This window comes from Diabrotica undecimpunctata, chromosome 7 (assembly GCF_040954645.1).
Source record: "Diabrotica undecimpunctata isolate CICGRU chromosome 7, icDiaUnde3, whole genome shotgun sequence".
NCBI lineage: Eukaryota > Metazoa > Arthropoda > Insecta > Coleoptera > Chrysomelidae > Diabrotica > Diabrotica undecimpunctata.
In genome coordinates this window covers 92,937,889-92,958,622 of record NC_092809.1, presented here as the reverse complement: position 1 = coordinate 92,958,622, position 20,734 = coordinate 92,937,889, and positions in this window count along the sequence as shown.

The following is a 20,734-nucleotide window of genomic DNA, read 5'->3' as shown; positions in this document are numbered from 1 at the left end:
CTAGTGAGAATGACGCTTAGGAACACTATGAACAGGGTAACAATGGAAGGAAGCTTTTCAAGGCAATTCAAAGTGAATAGAGATTTAAAAAAATTTGGATCCTATTAACGAATTTATTCAACCTTGTATTAGAACAAATCGTAAGAAGATCAATTAAGCACAAACAGGACTATTTTCAATAACAAGGAACTGGAAGTTTTCCAGAAATTTGAAGAAGAAGCGAAAAGATACGGATTAATAATAAACCAAACAAAAACGCAATATATGGAAACGAGAGGAGACATAACAAATAATAACAAATATATCAAAATAGAAGGAGCAGAAACTGTCTATAGTTTTGAAAAAGTGACAGAAGGTTGGACTGTGACGGATACACTTCTCAAGAAACTGTAAGCTTTTGAAATCTGGGTGTATCGGAGAATCCTACGAATAAGTTGGGTGGATAGAGTTCGTAACGAAGTTGTTTTGCATCGGATGGGAAAAGTTACGGAAGTCGTCAAAACAGTTAAAAATCGCAAACTTGAATATTTTGGCCATGTTATGCGCCACCCAGAGAGATATAATATACTCCATTTAATAATACAAGGCAAGGTAGACGGAAGAAGTGGGCCAGGTCGAAGAAGAACGTCTTGGCTTAGAAACCTGAGAGATTGGTTTAACAGATCCTCTGCATCTCTTTTCCGAGCTGCCGTCAACAAAATTACTATAGCCAATTTGATAGCCAACGCTCGATAATCGAGCTCGGCACATAAAGAAGAAGACATAATTTGAATACTTAGAGGTAACCATAACAAACACGGGAAAAGAAGAAAAAGAGATAGACAAAAGATTAATGAAGGGAAGCAGAACGATAGGGTCACTAAATTCATTACTAAAAACAAAAAAATGTGTCAAGAACAGCTAAACTGCGAGTCTACGAGACAGTAATCAGAGCCACAGTAATGCTAGAGAATCGAAATGTTAAAACAATATTGAAGGAGGGAGAAATGGGCAAAAAGAAGAACACGTCCAAAGAAGAAATGGTTGGAACCAGTAAAACAAGATTTGTCAGAAATAGGCGTGAGAAATTGGAGAGAGAGAAAGCAAGTGACAGAAAAAAATGGAGGGAAATAACCAAGTTTTTAGAATCCAGGGGCTTTAAAGGCCTGTAGCGCTGTGCAACATAATAAATATATATATATATATATATATATATATATATATATATATATATATATATATATATATATATACATATATATATATACACGAGTATATTATGTTTTCTATCTTTTGCGTTATTTTGCCGGTTCTTACGGCAATCATCACTGTGTAGTTCATATAAGGTAAGTATAGGGTAATTAAAAACTCTTTATAATTCGCAGATGAGGAAAAATTTTATTTAATATATTTAAAAACGCAACAAATTAACTTTGTGAATTAACCATATCATATATTTAGTTATCAGAACTTTGCATTCTAATCAATTTCATTTTATCCGTATCAGGCGGATGATTATGCGGCGGTTTGTATTTTAAGAGAGCTGTTCCTTGTGAGTTTGTTACACACCGTACCTTACATTTTGTGTGGTAATAATCCGAACACACCCAAAAAATCCTATTATTATGGACTTGGTTAACATAAAATTGGTAGTCCTGGAAAAACATGCATCTTTTTCCTCTTTTAGTTTGTGTAAAAATTATTTTTAAATCTTCATCTAAAATAAACATTATGTCATATAATAAATCTAATTACTATAACGTAATGTTAAAAATGTTAAAAAGGTTAACATTATTTATTGTACCAGGTTAATTTAGGCAATAAATTGATGATACTGTTTTCTTATTCTTTATTGATTTGTTAAATCTAACAACTCCCGCTTTTGATACTTTCATAATAACCGAATAAATATATATAGATATTTAAAATATATTATATATATATATATATATATATATATATATATATATATATACCAGTTCCAAAGAGTAACAAGTCTGAATTTGAGTGATTTCGAGTGAAGTATTAAAAAGTAATTGAATAACCAATATTTACGAGTTACAAAGGGTAACAACTCTATAATAACGTTCGGTGAAGATGTCACACATATTTTTTGTAATAAAATGATACTTATTTTAATACCATAGTGTAACAATTCGAGTTGTTTCATTTTGTAACTGATTTATTTTCTTAAGCAATATATTTGTTTAGTTCCAAACCGTAACATTTCTAAATTTTACACTTCAAAATTGCAAACACTGCTTACGCCTGAATATGAATCAGATTTTTCTTGTGGATCTGATGAAATATTTATTCCAGAGTCCTTTGATACATCATCTGACATGATACTAGATACTACTAAATGCAAAAAGTTACCTGTTCCTACGGCTAGCATAAGGGATGCAGCAGCTCCTGGCGTAAAAAATGAACCAACCAGCACCTGATAGTAGTAGTAGTAGTCCTTCAAAGAGGTCTAAAAATCGACTACGTCAGCCTTCGATGTGGACTAAGAATATAAAAAATATGCAATTCTGGGCAAGCCTTTACAAATTCTGCTGAGATTTCCCAGCCCGTAAAGTGCAAGGATAATGCACTGAGAAATGCAGACTAAAATGTCAGACGAAAATAAATAACTGACGAAGAGAGGCAACAGATTCGCATAAGTCGCATAATTCGCATCTTTATCAGAGATCAACAGACAACGGGACTTCTTAGTTAAAATTTTTTAACCTATCAGGCCTTAATATTCTACAAAGCAGCCTGGAAGTACAAGGACATGCAATTATGGATACTATTTCAATTTACATAAAAATGAAATTAGAGTCTGTAAGACATATTTCAAAAATACATTGAATATAAACAACAGATTTATACATACAGCTTTAAAAAAGATTACAAATACAGGTTTTATAGAAAATGACAGAAGAGGTGCTAATGCAAAGGCTGGACATCCAAGGATAGATGATGAAAGAAAGAATTTTGCAAAAAGGCACATAGATTTTTTTCCTGTAATAGAATTTCATTACTGCCAAGTACGCACACAAAGAACATATTTAAAGGGGGCTTGAACTTATCTGAAATGTATTGATTGTATTTGAAGCAGTGAATACAAGCAATACAGAAAATAATTTTCAGCCTATTTAAAAACATTTATATGAAAATATTTTCAATAGTGAGTATAATATTTCGTTTTTTCAGCGAGAAAAGGATATATGTTGTTTCTGTGAATATTGTTACGATAAATATTATGACGCGTAAAACTGTAAATATATTATTTCTAATTCTATTTTATTCTAGTAATTTCGCCGCTCAGTTGAAAGACCTGTTTACCAACCTGAATTCTGATGGGTCACTCATGATTCGAAATTTCCAGAAGCAGGCCGAACAAAACCAGTCCGCGCGACCTTCTCTGTCTGCTTCGAGGGAATTCCAAAACTAACGGCTGTTTGGTATAAATACGAGAATTTTTATTGTGTGAGTCAGTCGAAAATAAATTGTTGTATGGAATAAGTTGTAAAATAAATTATTGTGTTTTTAGTGAATTAGAATAAGTGTAGAAGACTATAATAAATTAGAATAAGTGGAAATAAAGATTAAATAAACTAAGTGTTAGAACATTTTAATAATAAATAAAGACAATAAATTAGATTAATAATAAAAATACAACAATATTTTAGAAATCTATTCAATGAAGAGAAGCTGAAAAACCAGGAAAGCTTTGATACTCACATTATTGAAAAATAACCAAAGTCGATTAGAAAAAAAAATATTTAAAAATGTCTTCTTCATCAACTGTAGTATGTTCTTTTGATTTGCAAGCAGTTCAAGTTGTTTCAAACGGATATACAAGTGATTTTTTTTATAAAGCACGGCTTGACTGTTATAACTTCACAATTTACGATATAAATAATAAACAAGGATATTGCTATTAATGGCACGAAGGAGTAGCTCGTAGAAGTGTTAACGAAATAGGTAGTTGTTTGCTAACATTTTTGAGGGATCATGTTACGATAAAACATGTCATATTTTACTCAGATAATTGCCATTGGCAAAATAAAAATTAGTTTATATGGGCTCTTACATTCTACTAAATACACATATTGAAAGCATTACCCATAAGTTTTTTGTGGTAGGACACACCCAGAACGAGGACGATGCAATGCATGCTCTTATAGAAAGTGAAAAAAAAAACGTTCTATATTACCAACGAATTTCGAGATTTCATGAATATTAAAGCTTTGGTTAAAAACACAGATAACTATTCTAAAAATAACAGCTAGGAGAAACAATTAAATGACGTGGTGTTCATATTGTTCAAGTAGAAAAATCAGCTACCTACACAAACCTCTTACAAACCTACACTACCTATACAAAAATTCATTTTTTGAGAAAGAATTCAAAAGTATAAATGTTGATCGCAGAACAAGAGGACAGCGAGTAAACATTAAGCTAAACCCTGCTTATAGCTATCCACTAGGTATTTCACCTTTAAAGAATAAAGACCTGATTTCCTTGTGCAATTCTGGGTCGATCCCAAGAGCATAATATTATGATTTTTATCACTTCCTTCCTGTAGCCTCCACAACGGTAAACGAAGAAAACATTATTGGATTAATAAATTAAGGTTTTGTAGTATATTTAATAAATATAGAACCATACTTTTTTTGTTTTATTCCAACAAATCTCATTTGAACTTTCAATGAAATATGAAAAATCTTTACTTCCAAAGTGTAACAACTACACAAATACCTTCAAATTACTTATTATATATCTATATATTTCTTTTTTAATAACATTATATTTTACATACTTTGTATCTCTTGAAACATTAATAAAATATTTCGATTGTTATGATATTAACAGAATAATAAAATTATCTGACACAAACATGTTGGAAGATAGATTTTCCTTGTTTTCTCGTAACTAATGATTTCTGACTTGTTACACTTTGGAACTGGTGTATCAATATAAACATCAAATGGCAACATGCACACATTACAAATGATTGTGTGTCATAGTATATTTTAAAATTTTTAAATTATGATAATCAGTAACACATCGGCTTCTACAATTAGTTGTATAATATTTCATACACCTCCAAAAATTTCCCTTATCTATAGTATGAGTAAGCTGGAATTTATGGCTTCCAATATATAAGCACCTTCGACCTTTTTGAGTAGTAGACAAATGAAACTTTATGTGAGCAACATCTAAAAAATTAATAAAACTATAATTAATTCTCTTATTACTACGTATTTTTAGTCATATAACTAAAAAGTTCTCTATGAAGAATCCTATAGATCTTTTTGTAATATACAAAAGCTGTTGTAACTCAGTATAACCTGACAATTTATTATTCACAGAATTTTATTAATAGCCATTGTACACTTCATCTAATTTAGTTAACGATGTACGTCATCGGCGTCATAGCGTGTGAAGTCACATGATACCAACACGAAATATTTAGGGTGTAGGTGTGTTCTTTTTTAGAATCACTTTACCGAGTACACTGGCATTACAGCCACTAGACATATTTTATTATATACGCGTAGAACTAATATTTAAAAGTTTCTATTAATGTTAACTTAAAGAAATACACAATAATATGTTTCATTTAATTTGTATAAATGCATTATAAAGCGTTTTTATCAAGAACATTTGTTCGGAACACACTGTAACTGTAATTGAACGAAGGTAAAATTTTGGCATAAATTGGTAACACCTATTTGACAGTTGCGGTGTTGACACTTTTTGTACTTTATTATTTTAAATCTTAAAGTGAATACCTCTTGTTTTATATTTTTAACTATTTAATAAAATCTGTTCTTTTTAGAACAAAATTAGTGTGTTTTATTTCAAAAATGTCATGTAAGAATTTAAATAGTCGTTGTAAAGAGTATATTAATAATTATGTGACCTATTTGATTTAAAATGGATTCAGGATTTTTTTATACTTTGGCAACTATGTCAACTTCAATCTCTGACGTATATAATGAAGTAAATCGTTATCTAAATTAGATGGAGTGTATGTGGATAAAATTCTATGCTTTGTCGAGGACTGTTAACTCTTTATAAATATACTATTATTAAGGCAATTTGTATATACATATATATATATATATATATATATATATATATATATATATATATATATATATATATACATATATATATATATATATATATATATATGTATATATATATATGTATATATATATATACAGGGTGGTCCTTAAGTAATTGTAATTTGTAAAAAAGAAATCGCAGATTCTACACTTTAAAATATTACGATTTAAGCCAAATTGCTTTAATAAAATGTTGATATTAAGAATGGAACGGATTGAACAAAATGTGTTCGGATGCGGATGGAACAAAATGACACAGCTAGAAAAACGCTCCTTGATAGACCCATTGTTCAGAGAAGAGGAAGACCCAAAACAAGGTTCCTTGATAACATCGATGAAGACATGAGAAATATGGGAATACGTGCTTGGTGGAAAAAGGCGATGGATATAGACGACTGAAGAGAAATTCTTGAGGAGACTAGGACCCACGCAGAGTTGTAAAGTCAGAATGATGATGATGATGGCTTTTCTAATTTAGTAGAATGTAGGCAGATAGGAGAATAGATATTTCTACGATAATATATAATAACAATAGAGGGTTTCTCATAAATGATTAATGTTAATAGCCCAGACAGCAATTTTTGAATATAAGGTTTAAGTATTTTGTTTACAAAGAAATTGGACAAAGAATTAAAAAGTTTTGTAGTCAGGGATAAGTATACGATAACCGAAGTAGTATTAGCTGTATTTTCTCTAGAAACTTGGAAACAAAGAAAAGATCTTATTTATTTAAAATTTGAAAATACTAAGATTATGTGATATCATAATAGCATTAAGTTTGTGTTTGACAAGTCACAGAATTTGATTGGTCGAAAGAGATGGTATGCAGGATGTGTGTGTCTAATTAGTGAAAAGGAGAAGCAGAGTTGAAATATATCCTGCAGTGGAAGTTAGCGGAGTTCTTGTCAAATAATAATTGTGAAAGGTGTTTTGTGATTTCATTTCACAATAAATATAATCTTTTAATTCAGATATAAAAAATTAAAACAAGTAATATTTCTTGAAAGAAAATTCTTTGTCTTGATATAATTTAAAAAAGAAAACACAGAGAAGAGCTCTTTTATTTCAATACAAGTACAAAAAATTATTGATAATTTGTATAGGAATTTTAATGAATTTGTAATTTTAATTATGCGGATTAGCGCATATAATTTTGATTTATTGTCTTACTTTAATAAGTTGTTTTTTATTCTTTTTTAATAAATAAATTATTTAATAGTTTAGTATCACAAAATTATTTGGTTTAATTTATTTTTCTATTGTCCATCCTTTCGTCAAAGGCAACTGCTAAAAGAATACTTTGAAGCCACTTATTATAATTAACGATAAAAGGAGCCCTGAGATCAAATTTTAATTAAAATTAATTTACTTGTTTTTGCAAAATCAAGCCTAAGGCATACTAATTCAATTAAACATATAATAAAAGGTCCAAATTTGCAAATATATAATATATATTATATATATAATATATAATATATAATATATATATAATATATATATATATATATATGTATATATATATATATATATATATATATATATATATATATATATTACAATTGATATTAAACTTGAAAGTCTTCCGGGTTGAACCGCGTTGATCTTCATTGCGCTGAGATTTCGACATCCTATATGATGTCTTTTTCGGGGCTTCCGAGGTCTCAGTCTCCCGAGCCCCCTGACACTACTACACTGATCAATAATTACTTCACTACTACATGTACTAGTGCGGAAGCTCTGAAGAAGACATCAGAGAGAATGTCTGAAGACTGGTGAGTTTGATATTAATTTTTATAAAAGTAGTAATCTGAGTTCTAGGTTTACTTGTACTAATCGCGGAAATCTTTCGGATATATGTACCTAAATATAAATACACCAAATAAGTGGGATGAAAATCACTGTAATTATTATCGGTTATCGGTCAAGGAGAAAGAAAAAATAAAAATACTATTTCAAGTTTTTAATTAAAAACAATTCGTAGAGTATATCTGTACTTGGAGTTTATGAAGTACCATACAGATGTTAAGCAGTGTCAAATACAATGGTTTTAAAAGTTATAGAATTACAAAAAATGACATATTTTAAAGTAGGTACAACGTCATAAGGTTTCGTTTATATAAAATACATTTGAGATTTGAGATTTTGGGAATAATTTTTTTGGGATTTTGTTTTATTAAGAAAGCTTTAACTTGATCTCCTCTCCTGAACAGCTGGTTTTCTACCTATTACTTACAAACAATAAGGTCACTTCATTACTTCTTTCACTGTGATTATTAATTATTACCACCGACAAAAAATGAAACAGGTACATTTTGCAAGATGATGGAATAATATGAAATTAAAACATTAATAAATAACAGTTTCGTAAAATTACATCCAAAATATTTTGCGTCATTTTTATTTTACATTGACTATTTCACTAGACTATTTTTATCTTATAAAACGTTATAGGAACTGGAACAAATTCTCGAGGATTATGCCTTTAAGAACAAAAAAGGCAATGGCGAAGACTATAAAGAGACGTCTATAAAATCAATGTGAAATACTACAGCAAAAATATTTTACAAGAAAAATATTTTACGGAGTACGGCATAAAAATCGAATCTTTCACAGATTTATCTTTCAAATGTGCAAGATTGGCCAGAGTTACCAAGCGGAGGCAGCTTCAAAGTGTTCAAGAAAAAAGAAAACTCAGTTCAAAAGCATTATCCACGGAAGAACTATTAAAAATCATCCAAAGCTACGAAGAGGAAACCCCCGATAGAGCACAAAAAAGTTTCTTTACCTTTGCTAATCTGAACTTGCTTAGAGAGGCGATGAGGCCGTAAACTGTAAGATTCACTTTTTCCAGAAGGAATTTGATGTTATGGGAGAATTAACGGGCCGAATTGAATACAACAGCATTTTTTCCGAAAGAAATTAAGGCGGTTCGAAAAGTTTGACAAGCAGCAAATGGCTGGTAAGAAATTCATCAAACGAAAATTTATGCCAAGTTAGATTATTTTTGAAATTGATGGAAAAAAAGGTACCAAAGATTTTATCAGACAGACTCTTTCTTACCGTTCACATCAACTGGAAGGATAAATCTTGGTTCAAAAACTGTCCACTTGGAATCCACATCGTATAAGTCGACAAAAATATTAGCTGGAAAAATTGGAATATACATAAAAAAAGATAAAATAACAAACCATTCTCATCGATCTTTAGCTGTGTCAGCCTTGTTCAAGCAAGGTGTTTCTGAACAGGAGTTAAATTATTTAACGGGTCACTCAATGCAAGTTCTCTAAAACCATATCTGCTGCTGGATTCCAGTCACCACCAGAAGTTGATCGAAAATCTCAAAACAACAAATGAAGCTGGACCTTCGAGTTCCCAAATGCTACAGGTCAATAATACATAAACTCATGCTTTGGTAGAAATGAATGGGCAAACTACTATAGCTTATAATAAATAAAATAAATAAATATTGTTAACAAATAAATAAAGATTTTGTTTCTTTGATATGGTGCATTAATTGTCTCGTGAAATAGTCTTGTCGAATATCATTCGAGAGAAAATTATTTATCGGCACAATTTTCTTCTGGTACTATTCAAGTATGTTGTCTTTTGGCAATTTTCGCTTATCACTCGACTGACGTCTTATGATTTAACTGTCAAAATTTAATTCGCCAAAATTGCTAGGCGACAAACTTTCGTACCAGTCGAAAATATTGCTGGAAAATTTTTTTTTCTTATGATATTATATACGAATAAATTTAAATAAGTCCTATCTTACAATTGCATAATTTTCTGTAGATAGAAGCTTAAAATTTAAATTGTCACTTTGATAATGGTGGTGACTATGATCACCAGTGATTCTTATAGTTTGGTCTACATAAGTGGTACATCGAGCTTTACATACTCCTGTATCATATAAATGACACTTCCAGTAGGTACAATTTTGTAAACTTCGGTGCTTTATATATCTATAATTATTAAGTAGTAGAAAAGGTAACCGTCTTCTGCCTCTGACATAGGAAACGGTGACTAAAAATAAAGAAGCTTAGTACGAAATAGTCTTACCAATAATAATTATATAATAATAATAGTAGTAATAAAAAACCTCATAGAGAACATAAAACAGCTAGGTTTAAATGAACATATCTATAAGGCCATGCAGAAAGATGTACTCCTCGCGACGTCCAGATGTGTACGAATATTTTTGGGAGATACTCCAACATACCAAGTCACCTAGGGCTCGATAACACGGAAAGAGTCCCACCAGAGCTCAATCCTTTTGATACCGTAGGTATTTGGGATGAGTGAATTTTCCCCTTAGAGGGAGTGTGAGCCTTATGGCTAAATCAGGATAGAACGTTTAAGAGAATGTTTTACAAAACATTTAGGTTATGTATAATAACCTAAAAAATATAGGTTATAAACATAACACTAGGTTATGTCCAAAAATACATAGTGACATGACAAATGACAGTTTTTAAACTTAACACAGAAATACAAAAGTAACAAAACGTAATTTGCCTTATTCTTATAACCATCTCATCAATTTCCATGTACAGTCACTCATTAAATAAAAAAGAACGGCGAGTAGCACTTGGAGAGTGCCGACAGAAGTGAATACTTTTATAGCGCCTTAGTCCTATGTGGGTAAATGAAATTATTTTATTACAGAATTGTTAATATTTTTTACAATAACACACCACATTTAAGTTTTTTAAAATTAAAAAAAAAATTTCTTTAAAAATTTTAAACGAAAAAAAATTTAACGAAAATAATTTACATAGAAATAAATTAAATTGTATTAGTACTACATGAGTTCATCAAGTACAACAAAAAAATGTGTTACGCTGCTTTTGCATGAACCTTTTAAAATAATAGGTAATTAATAAATTATTATATTGCAGTTTTGCAAAGTATATTAATAGCATTTTCTTTTATTTTTGTTTTACACGTAAATAATTTTTTTATTATAACATATGTAAAATCTTATTTTATAACTGTATGATTTTCTCTATACAGAACGATTAAATGTTTAGTATCACAGACACCGTGAGTGTGATCCCCAGTGAATCTTATGGTTCGGTCTGAGTAAGTAGTACATCGGACATTACAGGTTCCATTGTTATAACATTGACATCTCCAGTAGATATAAGTTTGTGAACTTCGGTTCTTTATATATTTATAATTATTAACGAGTAGTCTATGTCCAAAACTCTTTCTTCCTTTTATATAGGAAACGGTGACTTAAAGTAAACAAAATTAGCCAAAGAAAGGACTAAGTAATATTTAAAATTGTAATTCATAAAATGAGTAGCAGATTTTCTAAATGTTCATTTTTTCATGTCCATTCAAATATTATAACTATGTATATGCTAAAAATCTAGTATTGATAATATTCCAAATAACTTGGAAAAAGCTGTTGGACAGACTGCATTTGGATTATCATCCTGGGATAAAACGCATTTTAATTGTCTACACAAAGTAATATGACTGACTCTTGGTAGTAAAAATGTAAAAAAACTCAAGTAGCTTTATGAAAATAGTATTTTATTTTTAATAACAAAATAATGTTTAAAAATAAATTCAACAATGATGGCATTTTACATATCATAAAGGTCCCCATGGTCATCAGCGTCACAATCGCAGCAATCAGCTTCGATAACGCAACCCTCAGTTTCACCAAGATTAGCTTGAATGTCATTTTGTTCAACAGAGTGAGAGAGAATTGGTTGTATAAATGTTAGGTCAGGATTGTTGACCAAATTCGACCCTGACAGTTCCACTAATAGTTTCCAGAGGCCTTGAAGATTTTTTGGTTTAATTTCGTTTTCTAGTTTTCTTTAAGTTCTACAGCAGGTAAGTGTAAAGTCGAAAGCTACTTTCCACTTTTTAATAACGTTTAGAATTGTTTTTGTGGATCAGCATTTCCGTAAAACAGCTCGGTTTTAAGCAAAATATTATTGTTGTTCTGTGATCTTCTAATAATAATTCGTTTGGTTAACGCAGTTTTTATATCGTAAACAATCCAGTCCTTACCAAGTTGTTTAATTTCACCCTTCTTGGATTAACTGTCATAATATTGTGTAGGTGTTTTTATTGTACTGTAGGATCGTGTGATTTTTTCTAGTTGCCTAAAAACACTGTCCGCTGACAAATTTGAATGTTTGAGTATCGGAAAAATAAGTACCACAGATTTAATATTTTGGTATCTCTGCACAGCCATAGCATGAGAATATGCATCATGTGTGCACTTTTATTCTGCTCCGCACAACTATCTGCGAATAATCTTAGCTGTTTTATATCTGACCCAAATTCAGATTTATTTAGATCAGAAGAAAATCACGTAGAGCAGAACTTGTTTCTGCAGATCTTTTTTTGCTTGATGTTCCAGGTGTAGAAAACTGGCTTAATATTCACGTCGGTTACACAAAAACAATAAAAAGACAACTGGTGGGCGTAAAATGCATCTTAAATGGGCACTTTCGGTATGACTTGAACCTGCCGAAGATCAAAACAGTAAAAAACAGTGTGTTCCGATTTTTCATTCATCAGTTTAAAAAATTGTTTGGCCCGTATTTTATGTATAAGTAGAGAAGTTCCCAAGTAGGGAAGTAAGAAGTATCCCAAAGAAATGGACGGAGGCATATATGGCATCTATATTTAAGGAAGGAGATAGAAAACGATACGAAAACTACAGAGGAATCAGCGTAATGTCATCAATAGGAAGATTGTATGGGAGGATACTGCGAGAAAAGATAGAGCAAGCGATAAAAGGCAAAATAGGGGGGATCAGGCAGGCTTCACGGGAGGAAGATCATGCATAGACCATATATACACACTGGAACAACTGTTAGAAAAGAAAAAAGCCAAAACTAGAGATATACATTTGGCATTTGTGGACCTGAGAATGGCGTATGACTCTGTACGAAGGTCAGAACTATGGGAGGCAATGTACAAATTAGAAATACTGGCGAAACTCTTAGAAGCTACAAAAGCTCTGTATGCGTCCATTAAAATGGGAACAAGAATCACAGGAGACTTCATCACAACAAAAGGGCTCCTGCCGGGTTGTTCCACATCTCTAGCCCTATTCAAAATATACTTAAAAAAAGCCTTGACTACATAGAAAACAAAATGCGAAAGCATGGGAGCACCGGTACGAAACGAATACCTATACACGTTAAGCTTTGCAGATGATTGCACAAGACTAAGAAGACCTCAGTTACACGATGAAGAAACTACAAGAAGAATATATCAAGGCTGGACTAGATATTAACCTCACAATAACAGGGTACCTATCTACAAGTGAAGAAGACATAGAAGATCTACATATTAACGACAACGTAACAATCAAAGGAAAAGATAAATTTAAATACTTGAGGTTTATAGTCACGAAAAAGGCAATAACAGAGAAAGAAATTAAGCAAAGATTAGGACAAACAAGAACTCAGTATGGTGGGATGGATGCCTAAATATGAAGACAAAAACACAGATTTGTAAAATATTATTGCAAAGTATTATGACATATGTAGCTGAAAATTAGATTATAAACAAGAAATGACTATGACTATGACTATGATGAATAAAGAGAATAACCAAATGGAGTCCATAGGAAGGAGGAAAAGAGGACGACCCCGAAGATCCTGGAGGAACGAAGTAGACGACGCGATAAGTAAGAGAGGCTTTAACAATGGAGAATGGAACAAAAGAGATGGAAACGGTTGAGCGTGTAAAGGCAGTGAATACTGTAGAATCCCTGAATATATATACAGAAGTTCTTAGTTTGTCAGTTTCAGTTTTCGTCTTTGCAAAGGCTAATAGAAGTTTGGGTCCTAATACAAAAGTCAGTAGCAGCGCTTCCAAATGCAATATTAAAATGAATATTAAAGATCCTACTAAAGTACTTGTAATTTACTTTCAAATTCTCAACAGTACTTTGATTGTATAGATTCCATAAAATAGTCATATTGTTTTCTTTCACGTTTTTTCAAACTGGATATAAATTTTATCACAGCTTCAAATTTATTAACATTCCTGAAGGACCGTTTGTCCGTTTCACGTTTCTCAACAATACCACTACCAGATTGCATTTTTCGAGAAATCGTATTTACGCGTCTCTCACTGGCACTAAATATGGAAGATAATTTCTGGCAAATGTAAATTTGTTTTATCTTCGAAACTTAAAATAAAGAATATTACCTACATATTGAGTTTTCACCGTGTAAAATATCTAAACAACCACCTTTGTCCTGATATCGTCTTCGGATACTTCATTACAACAAAAATTCTTTCGATTAGAGTGAGTACAGGCAAAATCTATAAAATGTTCCAAATTAGGAGAATAATTTGAATGCCTTCAAAAGAAAATAATACTAAAATATTAACGACAACAACATAAGAACTTAAGATGCTATTGGGCAAACAATACCATAATACAAACATAACCTATAAGTCATTAAAGCTTACCTAATATTGCTTTTACGGTCTTAAAAAGTGAGATATCTTTTTTTTTTCTGTTACCACGATCCGTATCACCAACTACATGAATTCCTGTCGCAACTGCATCCATTATTTTATATTATTTCGTTAAAAAGCGGAAAAACAAACGCACATAAAACAAACTTATCATTTCAGATACCAACTATGCAACGACCGCCAAAGATCACAAAGGAACAGGAAGATTAAACCTCATAAGTATGTCAGATTGGGAAGAATATTATAAATCCCTATTGACGGAAGCAAGACCACATTACGAACTAAATTACAGAGTCTTCAGAAGAGAAATTATATTACACGTACTAGTGGAATAAAAATTGTCTTGCGCTAGTGCAATACATAATCTAGCCTTCTCACTAAAAGCAGTTCAAGCACGTTTTGTTTTTACACAAACGTATAAAAATATTCTTGTAATGCCGAGAGGCGTTAATAAATAAATGTTGACGTACCATGAAAATAAACATAAAAACATTTTTAAACCTGATAAGGTTTTATTAACATTTAAACATGAATATAATAAATATCTGAACAAATACACTCAGGTGCAAAAAAATCGATCCATTCCTTATTTATTTGAAGTTATATAATGTTAGAGACATTAAATTACGTATGTAAATTTAGGTGCACCCTCGTATACGAGAAATAAAATAATATTTTTAATATTACTTTTTATATTTCTTAAAACAAATTGGTATTTCAGGTTTTTTGTCAAAAAGGGTCTGAAGCAAGTAGATATTTATTGAATGTTGTTAATGAATGAATGTTTTTAATTTAACAACCCTACTAGTGTAGTGATTTTATTTTCAAAACGTGTTATATTTTTATTTAATTATCCTTCCTAAATGTCTCTAACTCCAACAGATGCTGCAAGGGCGGTGACTTTAGTTCAAGATGGTCGTAGCCAATATTATGCAGCTGAAATGTTGAGTGTTAGTCGATCTTCGGTTCAAAGAGCAGTTCGGCGTTTTAGCGACACTGGTAACTTCACAAGAAGACCAGGATCAGGTCGTAGAAGGGTAACATCCGAAAGAGATGATCGATTTCTGGTCTCATCATGTTTGAAAAATTGGCACCTAACTTCAGTTGAACTGGCAAATCGTCTGAGCGAAGTGAGAAATGTGAATGTGAGCAGATGGACAGTTCGTCGACGACTTGTAGAAGGTAATTTTTTTCGAGAGCGATATTTTCAATGTAATATTGCGGAAAGAATAAGTTATCGGGGGGGCTCTGTTATGGTTTGGTCTGGTATCAGTTCAGAAGCCCATACTGATTTAGTTATTGTAGATAGAGGTTCTATGACTGCTGCAAGATACATAACAAGTATTTTAGATCAGCATGTGGTACCTTTTGCTCCTTTCATTGGACCTAATTTTATTTTTATGGACGACAACGCGCGTCGTCATCGTGCTAGAATCGTCAAACAATATATAGAGGAGGTGGGAATTGTCCGTATGAACTGGCCAGCCTGCAGTCCCGATCTCAATCTTATAGAACACCTATGGGATATGATGGGACGACGTCTTCGAGCACGAGTACCCCGTCCAAACAACTTGGCTGAACTTACAGCGGCTCTTCAAGAAATATGTGACCAATTGGATCAATTTGATATCCAGAGGTTAATTACCTCAATGCCTAGACGTGTACAGGCTGTTATAAGGGCCCAAGAGGGAAACACTAGATATTGATTTATTATCAATGTTTTTCTTAATTTCAGAAAGTTTTGAATACTATTGTATTTTTGAGTTTTGGCGTATGTCTCTATAAATAAATGATTTTTTTGGATAATCTGTAAAAATTATTTTAATCTAACATATACTTTTACATATATACCTGATTTAAAACTAATATCTTCAAACGTTTTCTTTTTTCAGCAAATATTACCCATGGATCGATTTTTTTGCACCTGAGTGTATATTACCACTATAAATATATTGAAAAAGTATCTAATTACTTTAACGTCTTAATCAATTGATACGTTTAAAAAATATTATTTAGAAATACAATCGATAGTTACAAAATAACGTGCTCAATAATAACCTAATCTAACAATTTTGACCCGTTTAGGTACAAAACTTTGAATGCCGGAATGTCTGCTTCTATTTATTGGATGATTATGCTCATACATAACAGTCACGGTATTCTTCGAAGTAGAAAGAATTGCTTTGCACTTTGTCTTGTAGTAATCCAGACACCGCCATGTAGTGTGAACTTTGCTTTTGGTGAGTAAGCAGTAATGGTAGTGGTCAAGCACTAGTTTGGGATTCTTTCGTCCGTGAGTTATATATACTATTCCTAAAACACATATTCTTTAAATAGGACATTTACACAGTATATTATTATAAAGTTTTATTATTAAAATAAAATTTGAAAAAGTATGATTTTCTTTCGTTAGACTTAGTAAGCCAGTTACTTACAGTTTATATACTGTGAAAGACCAAAATTCATTTAATGTCGAGATTTTACGTCATTCACTGTTGTGAAGTTGTTCAATGTTTTAAAAGAAATATATTGTAAAACTGTATTGTACATATCGACAGCGGTGTACTAAGCAGATAAAAGTAAATTTATCTTTCTCCTACTAAAATCCCAATTAGCGCGATTAGTAGCGAAAAATAATTTACGGTTTGTTTACACATGTGAATTAAAAAGGCTTCGTAAGAGCACAGTGAGAATTTTCTGAAAACAAAAAACTCGCTTTCAGTAGAAACTAGTGTTTGAAATGATAAGAATTAGTAAGCTTATTTACAATTCGAAACAGTCATATTGATGAAACTCTGTCCGTTGCTTTGCGACGATACCAAAGTTAAAAATAATTCTGCTAACTAAGGACTGATAGGAACTGGATTTTTGAGCGGTTGAAACGGCTCTAGTTCCTTTCGCGGTCCAAGCAGCTCTAGTTCCTTTTGCGGTCCTTAGAAAGAGATATGATGCACACGGACAGTGATGATAAAGCGTCAAGAGGGGCAAGAAGAGAAAAGATAGAGGGTCAACTTCACCTTTCCTGCAGAGCAAAAAACTGACAAAATCCCAAGTAAAAGAAAACCAAGTGAAGAAGATTCAGAGGATAAGGACGACGTTATGAGTATGTTCAAGAAGATAATAGGAAAACTGAAAGAAATCAGGAATGAAAATAAGGAATATAGAGAAGAGATGATAGCTATGAAAAAAGAAAATATAAAAATAAAGCAAGAATTGGAGAAACAAAAACCAAATTAACGAAAATAAAGTAGAAAGAATTAAAAAACAGATGAAAAGAAATAACATAGTAATAACGGGTCTACCAATAGTCGCAATAAATGAAACACTCTTAAAAAATAACTAAAAGATTTTATACAAAAGCACCTAAAAGAGGATGTCGAAATAGAATCTGCAATGCAGCTAAAAAGCAATATATGTCTGGAACAAATGATGATCTGACGGAAAAGGAAAGACACAAGAGGCAGGAAATTGGAAATGAGACAAGGAATTAAAAGCTGAAGGTAAAAACGAGAAGATATGGTACAAAAAACTAACTGTGGATGGCACAAAATGGGAATGAGCCGGAAATGGTACTTTCAAACGAGAAAATTCTAGAAATATGGACCCAAAAAATGAGTTTGAAAATAAATAGCAAAACAAAAAAATAAGAATACGTACCTAAATATTGCGACATGATATACGAGGAGGGAGCATTAATTAACCTAATAGAAGAACTTAAAAAATATAAAATACACATCATAGCAATACATTTAACTGGAAACAACATTGAAAAGATTAGTCGATACACGTTTTATACCAGTGGAGGCGATACTAGGAATTTTAGAGTGGGTTTTCTCGTACATAAAGACGTGGAGTAGGTAAAACGATTGGTAACAAAATCTGGCAGAATGTGTGCAATTAGAATTAAAGAAAAAGAGAAGATGATATCGCTGATAAATATACATGATCCAACAGAAGAAAAAGGTGAAAAAGTGAAAGATGAATTTTATGAAGAATTAGAGTCATTGTCTGAAGAAATGACCAGACAAGATATTAAAATTATTGTAGACGACACCTATAATACTTTTCATTGATTACAAAGTGGCCTACGATAAAATAGAAAGACACAAATTAATAGAAACGCTAAAAGAATCCCAAGTGCCACAAAAAATAGTAAGATTGTTAAAAATGACCATTAAATAAACCATTTGTGCTGAGAAATGCAACGATATAGTCTCAAAAGAATTCGAAGTGAAAAAAGGTGTTCACCAAGGAGACCCGTTATCTACCTTGCTATTCAATATAGTTCTAAAAAAAATTGTAAGGGTTAGTGGGATAAATAGGTTCGGCACTATTTTATACAAAAAGCACCAATGCTTAGCATACGCGGACGATGTTGCTCTTATTGCAAGAAATGGAAAAGAACTGGCAAGTATAGAAAAAAGACTAATTTGGGAAAGCTCTAAAATGGGACTGAAAGTTAATACATATTAATAAATCCAAGTACATGGAAATCTCAAGCAAAAAAGGAATAAACATTAGGAGCTCCTTTAAATTGTAGGTAGAGAATGGATCAGTTGTAGAATTCGAGAAGGTGGATGAATATATGTACTTAGGCACTCTTGTGAGATTAATCAGACATGTAAGCAAGAAACTAAAATCAACCTAGACTGACCAAGAGCAACATACGTGCTGGAGCCATTAGCAAAATAATTAAGACCAAAGATATATCTCGTAAATAAAAAATAAGAGTATACAAAACTATAATTAGACCCACAATGCTATATGCTGCCGAGATATGGACTATAAATAAAACCATACAGAAAAGATTGGAAGCATGGGAAAGAAAGATACTTCGCAGAATGTTTGGTGGAAAAATAGTAGAGGGAGAATGGAGAAGACGAACTAATTTGGAAGTGTACCAATTGTATGTTAACTCAACAATAACAAAAGTGGTGAAAAATCGTAGAATAGAATGGCTCAGACATCTAGAAAGAACTAAAGTAATGGAATAGTCAAGAATATTGCTTGAAGAGTACCTGACGGTAAAAAAGAGAGGAAGAGCAAGAAAGAAATGGAGAGATGTGCTGATGGAAAATGTCAGAGAGATGGGAATCAGAGATTGAAAGTTGATACGTAAGAACAGAAAACGATGGAAATTATTCATCCAGCAATGGGCCTAAAAGGTTTGTTAACGCTGAACAGACATATACATATATTGTAAAACTATATTATCATCTACCTACATTTGGTAGATAAAACATAAATATAAATCTTGAAGAACTAGCGACCAATTGGCCGCAAAATTGTGGATTAGTAATAGGGTAGGGACTTGCTAATACGATAATTAGAGTGTGACTTCCGGTAAAATTATTTTAATTTTATTATTTACATAATTAAATAACAGTTTAGGAATTGCCGACAAATCTAAAATGTTCTTAAAATACACAAATGTTCTTAAACTAAATAAAAACGATAGATAGAAAGGTAAAGTATAACTGCTTGCAGGTACTTAAGGTATTTACATATTAGATACAATAAGCCCTAAATTTAATGAGTAGACGCCAAATCTGAAGAACCAGCGCAAAAATCGGATTTTGTTTACTTAAAAGTCGACACGTCCACTTACACTTTAAACCTTATTCTGGCTTACTGTCAGTAGCGTAACTACGTGTCAGTAACCATTGTACATGTACAGATGTAATTGTTTGTTTTTGTGTCTGTATTTGCAAAGTGACTGGTGATTTGGATAATGTCTGCCATCGTGGAAAATAAAAAGTGTAGATACTTGATATCGAGACTTAAGCCGTGAAATAATATTTAATGTATTTAAGTATTTTGATAAAGCAAAAAAAGAAGGGGTTACTTTAAAAGATATCAAACGGCAAACTTCACAAGCAACAGGTAAAAATATTATGTAATTTATTTATAAAGAAACATAGTTTTCAATATTCTTATATATTGAATATGTTAAAAAATGTACAAAAAGATAACAATTTTGTGAAAAAAGAATAAGAAATTCTTGGTATCTTTCATTACAATAAATCTACTGACCTTTAGCACAATTATCAAATTCATGAAATATCAAGATAATTTAGTTTTCGTTAATCATGCGCAAAAATCCTATTAGAAATGCTAATTACATGTAATTCCTAACTTAGTTTTTAAAATAATATTAT